Here is a 7,503-nt window from a genome sequence, read left to right as displayed (position 1 = left end):
ATTTGTATATGAGGATTGCTAGCTTCTTTGTGGTGGTAGTGTGAGATCAATTGGGAATTGCTACTCGTTTCATACTTCAAGAGGGAAATGAATTTCCCAATGATGGCGGTGATGAAGGAACCCAACAAAAGCACAGAGAATAGCATAGCTGATAGAATAAAAAAATAAATTGTGTAAATACAAATAACACACCCTACAAAGTGATGTCTTCTTTTTCTGTAAGGTTATCATTTTATCAGTATTTATAGAACATAAACAGTTAGCAAAGCTACAAATGTGAAATGTTAATTGGTCTTTGTTAGTCAATTCCAGTTTGTGCCCATATGGAATACTGTCCAGCGTGTTTCTTTGCAAAATAACAATCGGTTTTCTACAATATGAAGGAGCTGCAGCGGAAGATGGCCGGAAGCCAAGCATCATTGACACTTTCACTCACAGGGAAGGTCTATTTCATCACATATCTTCATTCATCCCTTCATTTGCATTCTACCCAGTTCCTTACTTTACTTTGGGACTTTCAAGGCCAAGGCTAGAAGTGATTTGTTGTTTGTTTTAACTGTATTATTAGGGATTACTGTGGATTGAGCTAAGGGAGATGTAGCTGTTGATCAATACCATCATTACAAGGTATTATTATCTGCAAATCTAAGAAAATTAAATGTCACTAGGACAACCTATATGCAGTGGCTACTTGTAAGCCATCCTCAAGCTTTATGTGCATGTCCAACCCCATTATTGTTGTTTTCATACTAATGTATCAATAGTTAAACTCCTAGATGATTTGGGTATCAACTTTATGCAAAAATTCATGTGGGTTTTGAAGGAGGATATTGATCTAATGTCTGCGATGGGAGTAGATGCCTTTAGATTTTCAATCTCATGGCCTAGGCTTATTCCTCGTATATTTCTGTTTGAGCTCTGACCAAATGTTTAATCCTGAGAATTTAGTAAACACTCAATGGACAATGGTAGGAAATAACTATTTCACATATATTGATGCAGATGGCGAAGGACCCATCAACCCAAAAGGCGTTGAGTACTATAATAACCTCATAAATGAGCTTTTGTCCCATGGTAGTATTTATTGACAAACTTGTCTCTCTACTTTGTTTTTATTCTTGTCACTATCATCCTCAAAATTGTTAATCGTTTCATAATGCATGTCTCAGGCATTCAACCACATGTGACATTGTACCACTTTGATCTGCCCCAAGCTCTGTAAGATTCGTATGTAGGTTTCTTAAATCCATAGATTGTGTAAACATCTTATGTCATCTCCTGTTCTTTTTTTTCTTCCCATGTGGGTTGACACACAAGTCAAAGGATCAATTTATTGGTGCATTAATAATCTTATGGTTAGAGAAGCAGAGTTTTCTAATCTACTTCGATCTTATGCAGGGAGGATTTTAAAGGTTATGCAGATGTGTGTTTCAAAGAGTTTGGTGATCGAGTGAAATATTGGTCCACTTTCAATGAGCCCAATGTTTTTGGCACTACAGGATATGATGACGGTGTTTTCCCACCTCAAAGATGTTCCCAACCATTTGGAAATTGTACTACTGGAAACTCAACTGTTGAGCCATATATTGTTGGTCACCATGTTTTGCTATCACATATAGCTGTTGTGGAGCTGTACAGGAAAACCTATCGGGTTCTTTTCCTCTCTGATCTATGTTCATCTCCATTCATTCTATGAGATTTTATAAATTTCTCGATGAATGCAGGAAAAGCAAAAGGGCTGGATTGGATTAGTAATTTTAGTACATTGGATGATACCTCTCACCAATAAATCCACAGATGTGGCTGCTACTCAAAGAGAAAATGATTTTATGGTGGGATGGTGAGTGATTTCTTTAACAATGAATTTTCAAGTTAACTTATGTTTCCAGAACCTTGAGTACCATAGAGCAGTCTCACCAATTGTTATTTCTCCTCTTTTTCAGTTGGGGTTTTCGTAGTAATTTTAGTACATTGGATGATACCTCTTACCAATAAATCCACAGATGTGGCTGCTACTCAAAGAGAAAATGATTTTATGGTGGGCTGGTGAGTGATTTCTTTAACAATGAATTTTCAAGTTAACTTATGTTTCCAGAACCTTGAGTACCATAGAGCAGTCTCACCAATTGTTATTTCTCCTCTTTTTCAGTTGGGGTTTTCGTAGTGATTCAAATAATTAATAGCTATATTGTTGAAGTGGATGCAAATAGGTGTACTTTTGTTTGGTTGAGGGCAGACAACCACCCTGAATTAATTTCTTTTTCCAAAATCCAGGCTTTTAGACCCATTTGTTTCTGGAGACTATCCAGGGAGCATGAGGAATATAGTGGGTTCTCGATTACCTTCATTTACAAAGGAACAGGCTCAAAAGTTACAAGGGTCATTGGACTTCATTGGTGTCAATCACTATGTTACCAGGTATTGTTTTGATGTTCCAAGAAAAGGTGAACTTATGTCAAGAGACTATGCTCAAGATATGTCCATTGGAACTGCAGGTACGAGAGTCATTCTCACAAATAGATTTAACTCAATAAATCTCATCTTCTAACAGCCTTTCAACTTGGCCTCCTTAAATCTATGAAGAATAACATTATTGTCTTCAAATCATAAAGGAAAATGGTTTTGATCCGTTGAAGTTTTATGTTATTTTAAATTCAAAAGTGATACATTGCAAGAACATTGGTATTAAGAACATTTTATGGCTGTTCTGTACTGCTTGATGAATGCAGTGGAACGAGATGGAATTCCCATCAGCTTTGATGTAAGAAGATTTTGAAGAATCACATGTCCTATTATAATCATATGTTTTCTTTTTCTTTTTAGCAGGAGCTTTTTATAAATATGAGTATGTAGATTTTTACAGTTCGATAGAAATTTTGGATTTAAACTATGCCTTAGTTTAGAAACATAATTCTAAACTGAGAGACAAATAGAATCCAAAAATTCGACTAAACTTTTTATAAATTTTAAACAGTATGTTCTAAGTATGTTTATATCCTGACAAAAAAATATTTACCTCATGCTGAAATTTGTGGCAGAGATCATTTTTGGGTATGCTAGTTGTACCACAAAGCATGCAGGCAGTGCTTGAATATATTGAGGACCGTTCCCATAATATTCCTATTATTGTGCATGAAAATGGTGGGCACTCTTCTTATGTTATTCCTCTACCACAAGTTTGGTTTTCAGGTCCTCGATGAGAGCTCTCTATACACTTAAGATTTATGCAGGTTCAAGAAAATATACGCAGATTGGTGCTACACTTTTTGATCATTGACTATCTAATTATTTTGGACTAAAAATATTAGCTTTCATGTCTGGATAGGATTTTCAGAGCCTAATAATTCTTCTATTCCCTTTTCTAAGGCTTTGAATGACCAATTTAGGATGGATCTCCATCAAGAGGTCCTTCAGTATGTGCTTGCAGTAGTAAGGTATATCATTTCTGAAACATAAAACGTTTAATCATTGTGGCGGGAATTTGTGAAATGATGAATATCTCTTAGAAGTAAAATGTTTATTCATTGTGGCAGGAATTTGTGAAATGATGAATATCTCTCAGAAATAAAACGTTTATTAATTGTGGCAGGAATGGGTCAGACATCTGTGGATACTTTATATGGTCTTTCCTAGATGACTTTGAAGTTTTGAGTGGTTACACTTGGCGTTTTGGTCTTCAATATGTGTACTTAAATGACTTTGAAGTTTTGCGTAGTTACACTTGGCATTTTGGTCTTCATTATGTGGACTTCAATGAAAATTTGAAGCGGTATCCCAAACTATCTGCTCATTGGTACAAGAGTTTTCGCTCATTGGTACAAGAGTTTTCTGCAGAGGCGGGAAAGCAGGGAATCAATACTTGAATATCAAATTCTACTCAACACCTACCCTCCTATGAACGTCTCATAGAACTAAGAATTGAAACTCAATTTTATGAAAACAATGTGGTATATTTTAGGCATGATTTTCTTATATAAATTTGATATTTATGTTTAGATTCACTTCCAAAAATACTTTTATAGCTATTTTAATATATGATGTTTATGGTAGGAAACAATGTATTCAAAAATCTCAATTGTTTTTTTTATTTTTGTTAAGGATAGATCATATAAGTGTTAATTGATGTTCTTTTTTTCATTATCTTTATCATCATCACCATATTGGAATTTTCTAAAATTTCACTAGCTATCTCCAAATTGTTTTTTGGACCCTTACAAATTGTTCAATATTATATTTTTTTAGTCTAGAGGAATCCTAGTCTTAAAGTGATATTTGAAACAAACTTTATCAGTCGTATACTTCAAAATACGAGTTTTTGTGCTTCATGCTTGCCACAAGCAAAATCACAGCAGCTTAAATTATGAAATATTGAATGACAATCTTGGTTTTCTTAGAAAATATGACTCTAGTGCTTGCTAGCTAGTTTATTATTTTTCAATAGTCATTGTTGGTGTGCCTAATGAGTATTCCTCATTATCTACACATATATATGCCTTGTCTATTATTATGGAGGTTATTGAATCTTAGTTGGATATGAGAGATTCTCTCCAACAAGATTTTCTCCTAGAATAGAATGTGGAGTTGAGTTTTTGTTGGCTTGAAGTCTCAATGGAATAGTATATTTAGTTTTAGTCGAAAACATCCATGTCTAAATTCACATTGAACTAGATGGAATAAACAATTCAATGTGTTTATGTGTGTTAGGATTGTATTTTTGTGAATTATTGTCTTTCTTATTCAATTCTTTTGAAGTAAATTTGTTACAATAGTTATATATTTTGAGAGCTAATCCTTGAAATATTTGAAGAAACCACAAAAGAGAAACTCTATACATACATGTTTCCTATCATGTTGGAAACTCTATACATAAAGTAACTCACATTTATGTGGAACAACTTGCTCTTTTTGTCCTTCTCAAATTCTTCAAGGATCTCTTAAAGTACATAATTGTTTTATAAGCTTCCTAAGAACCTTAATATGTTCCTGGGTTGGAAAACTAAAATGGTATTTTATTATTAAACAAGGTCATTCTATGTAGGGTTGAAATTTGATATCCTACCTCACAAGTTAAGAATTTTTTATGAGAAGTTCTAATTTAAATACTCATTTCATCTAATGTTCAAATTTTAATTCTTTAGTTGATCTCTTAATGTACACAATTGTTCCTTCTCAAATTCTTTAGTCATCCTTTTCAAATTCTTCAATAATCCTTTATTGTATACAACTATTTTATCAAGCTTCCTAAAGCTTTAGTATATTCCTAGAATACAAAACTAAAATGATATCTTGTTCTTTAACAATTCATTTTATGCATGGTTGAGAGAAAAATGCATATTATGCTAATTGAGGAATGTTTCTCGCTTGTCGAACTTATAGTATTGAATTTAACACACTAACACTTTACAACAATGAACTAACAATATTCATGATGAAAATAGCAATATGGAAGATTTATCTGCATAATGAAGATGGCAATATGGGATATTCCAATCACGTTCCAAGGCATTTTTTAAAATGTGGATGTGACAAAAGGTTGTTGTGGAAGGTGTTGTTTGTATATGGTAAATTTCTTGATCATTGTGTATAATCCTAATGTTGATAGATATGTCTACTCAGTGGTTCCAGTTAATGGGGCATTGATTTGAGCGTTCGGTATATTCTTATTCTTTATCAAAGTATTCTTTTGTTGTATTTGTGTTCTTCAATTTATGCCTTACGGCGTTTCCTTTGCAACATCTGGTGCAATTGCTAGTTTATAATTTTTAAGAAAATATTCCCTCTAATATGTACAAAAGAGGATGGTAGAAGGAAATTAAATACTTTTGATACATCACATAATAATACTTTTTTGTCCAATTTGAATTATCTTTGGGGTAAGATGGATTTTCCTTGGGCTAATTGTATTAGTCTTGGGAAAATTCATCTAGAAGCTTCCCCAAATTTCGACAGTGAGACTCAATTTTCTTTGCTTATTTTGATGCTTGTCCTTAGCATATGCTCTACATTTATTTGTCCTAAAAGGAACCTTTATGTTTCCTACTGCTCTTTTCTAGCTATGTGTTGTTCTAGCTATGCTTTCTGTTATGTTTTGCTTTCTCTGATCCTATTGAATTCACATTGTGTGCCTCTACCAAATGTAACCTTTATACTATTAATAATGACTAAGGTTTATATATGTGTGTGTGTGTGTGTGTGATGAAAATAGGAGCACCATCTCTTTAGAAACAAAGAGGGGCCTATATCTAGGCCCAATGATGTTGAAAAGTAACTAGTTTGGGTTTTCATAATGAGATGTGTAATTGTGATGTTATGTAATTGATGAAAAGATGAAAAATAAAATTATTATTCTAATGCTTGTCTGATAGGTTTCATGAGCAAGGAATTTTATTTTAGTGATTACGAGTACATTGCAAGCCTTTAGATAAGTGTAAACAACCCTCCAATAGCAAGCAAATTATCCTCATGCAATTGGGCTTAGAGATGAATTAAATGATCTAGTGAAGCGTCTCCTCGTGCAATTAGGCTTCAAGATGAATTAAATGATCTCTTGAAGTGATATGTCATCTCACACCCAACTCAAGTCGGCCTATATTGAAAAGAAATAACTATAAATAGAAATGGTCCACATCATTTTAGAGTGATATCTTGGGTGAAGATTTCACAGAAAGTAATAAAAGAAGAGGCTAAAAAACGTTCGATATAAGGGTCTATAGTAATATCACATATATAAGGGTCTACAACATCCTTAGATCCAAGCTAAGGAAAGAGACCAAGTTGGAAGGTACCATGTTTGAAGGTAAGATAGAAGATATTTCAGGACTATTTTCTGGGCAAGGTCTGTCACATGGTGCATGTAGAGTTAATATAGAGCCTTTCTCTAGTCAAACCGAATAAGGAAGGGACAAAAATCATCCCTTATGAGTCAAAGAGAGAAGAGTTTATTATTGTAGGCCCAAAACTAAAACTACACTCAAGGAGACAAAAAAGTTCAGATCTGAGTTGGAGAAGTGAAGGCTAAATTGCAGAAAGTTGACTTGGTCTTGCAGAGGTCATTTTGGTCAAGGGTCTAGGTCATGGTCTTGGTATTAGTCAATTGGAATATCTATAAGAAGAAGAATTTGTTCGGGTTTTCCTCTCAAAGAGTAAGAGGTTTTGGTTGTGGCTCATAGCCTATATTATGTGTCTCTTGTCTCTTTATGGTCTATACATTGGTAGTTGTTTGATGAAGAAAAACACTAATAACCTAAATAAAAGAAGATCCTAATATAAAGAAGTAAAAATCGCTCACAAGAATAGAAGATAAATCTAGCAATTGTTATGCCCTAGATTTCTCAACATGGTATGAGAGCTAATGTGACAAAGTCCTTACCACTAAAGACATCACCAAGAAGTCATCATTGATCTTCATCAAAGGATCCAAAGAGATGTCACTCTCTCTGGTATCAATGATCACTCTTGAAGAAAACTACCTTCATCTGGTATCAAGGATTACTCTTGAAGAAA

General features: G+C 33.7%; 1 pseudogene; it reads left to right on the top strand.

The window, feature by feature from the left end:
- The first annotated feature begins 203 nt into the window (after positions 1–203).
- On the top strand, positions 204–2,559 carry LOC149173216 (beta-glucosidase 31-like; annotated as a pseudogene).
- Positions 2,560–7,503: the final 4,944 nt, after the last annotated feature.

This window comes from Pinus tabuliformis, chromosome 4_2, assembly GCF_031772625.1.
Source record: "Pinus tabuliformis cultivar Carrire ecotype Pingquan chromosome 4_2, CPIR1, whole genome shotgun sequence".
Lineage (NCBI taxonomy): Eukaryota > Viridiplantae > Streptophyta > Pinopsida > Pinales > Pinaceae > Pinus > Pinus tabuliformis.
Note: the sequence above shows the minus strand (reverse complement) of the source record. Positions and strands in the feature narration are given on the sequence as shown.